This window comes from Brassica oleracea, chromosome C5 (assembly GCF_000695525.1).
Source record: "Brassica oleracea var. oleracea cultivar TO1000 chromosome C5, BOL, whole genome shotgun sequence".
NCBI classification, from domain to species: Eukaryota; Viridiplantae; Streptophyta; class Magnoliopsida; order Brassicales; family Brassicaceae; genus Brassica; species Brassica oleracea.
In genome coordinates, this window is record NC_027752.1 from 11,558,035 (window position 1) to 11,560,142 (window position 2,108).

Consider the following 2,108-nt stretch of genomic DNA (forward strand, 5'->3'; position numbering starts at 1 on the left):
GAGTTTGTTTTATGAATAAGGTAATGTGGGAGTTTGTTTTATGAATAAGCAAATGTGTGAATTGTGGTTTGGAATGGAAATAAAGATGGGGTTTGGAATATATGAAGTAGAAAATAAGGAATATGGGGTTTGGGGTTTCGAATTTTAGGGAATTAAACATAACACTCGTTAATTTCACGTAAGAAAAAATCGTCGTAAAGGACTCGTAAGCCAACGAGGAAATAACGACGAAATATAAAAATAAAGAACGCGGGGCTCGTTAATTCCACGTAAGCGCAAATCGTCGTAAACACCACGTAAGATGAAATCGTCGTAAACCCCACGTATGCAAAATCGTCGTAAACACCACGTAGGAGGAATCGTCGTAAACACGACGTAGGACGAAATCGTCGTAAATACCTCGTAGTGTAAAAACTAGAAAAAAAAAAGAAAAAGGAGAAAGGAGAAAGATACCAGATGCACATGTTGCAAGACTTCCAGCAATTATAATACGTAAGACTCGCCCACATGAATTCTAATATCTTCTTCTTTTCCTTTTTTTTCAAATATTTATAATTTGAATAGGATTTTGCTAAGGAGTGTGATTTGAGATAGGGTATGATTTGGGAGTTTGTGTGTGGTTTGAGAATGAGAGTTGTGGGTATATTTATAGAAATGCGTGGCTCATCAATTCCACGTAAGCAAAATTGTCGTTAACACTTCGTATATAAAAACACGGGCCTTTGTAATTCCTCTTTATTTCCTCGTACAACAAAACACGGGCCTTTGTAACTGCTCGCTATTTCGTCGTAACCTTACGAGGAATTTGCGACGATATGTAATCTTATATATACCCCCGAGCGCTCACTCTTTCTTTCCTCTCTACTTTCTCTCCACTTCCTCTCCATTTCGTAGCAATGGTAAGCCTCTCTAATTCCTCTCTAATTTGGTTAGTTTAGGATATATTAGGTGGTTAGTATAGGGAATTTAGATAGGTTTACGGATTATATATTATTTAATGTTGATTAGGTGGATAATGTAGGGAAATATACTGTTGATGTTAATTTTAAAAATTAAATTTTTTTTTCCATGTTCGAAAAGGAAGACTTACTGCCCATTACAGAGAGATGTTCGGTGAGCCGGGTAGTCGTTTAGACCCCTCTTCTTCAGCTCCCGGTTCTTCGGGTCAGGAGACTGTCCCCGAGACTCAGTACACTGAGAGAGTCTCTGGGTCTACTTCTTCTAGTGCACCATCGTCTCCTCATGTGCCTTCCCCGATGGCTCATCCGACGTTGCCTCCTCCTGTGCCTCCTCCGATGGCACCTCCGATGCCCGCCGATATTCATCCCGATTTGATGGTGCCTCCGAGTGTTCCTTACTCGCAGTACACTGTAGAAGACATTCTCCGTCTGCCAGGCAGAGAAGATTTGCCAGTTATCGACCCCGACTGACCGGAAGGAACTTTGTGGTATGTTGCATTAACTTTTTTTTAATTCTTTTAAAATTTTTTTATAACATTAAAAAATAATTTATATTTTAAATTTGTATTTTCAAGGTGGAGGGTTGACGGATGTCTTGCATCAGACGTAACCGACACGATCAAAGGTTACTTCTCCATGGCACATCCGAACTGGAGTAAGACGCCTCCCTACGTCAGAAAGACGTGGTTCAAAATTTACGCTGTAAGTTTCTATTAATTAATTATATATACTTTAATTTTTTCATAATTTATATATATACTTTCTATAAAACTAATTGTTAATTTATTTTTTCCAACAGCAAAAATATAATTGGGCCTTGGGGATCACTGAGAGGGTGAGGAAGAAGTTTAACTCGCAGGCAAAAGTAAACAACTATTCTGGAAACGAATCTCGGGTACACCTTGGGACGGGGGGATAATTAGATACTCATGCCAATGATTTTCAATGCTTCACAACTTCACAGAACCGGAGACCTTAAGATATTCACAATACCCAAAAATACTTTAAAACAATTATGTTTTCTCTTACAAAGATTCATTGTTCAACGTTTTATAAATAAAATAATTTTCAAAAAAAAAAAAAACAGAAGATATAATAGTTCAATTGTTTTTACTGAAATTGGTAATTAAATATTTTATTAAATAAATA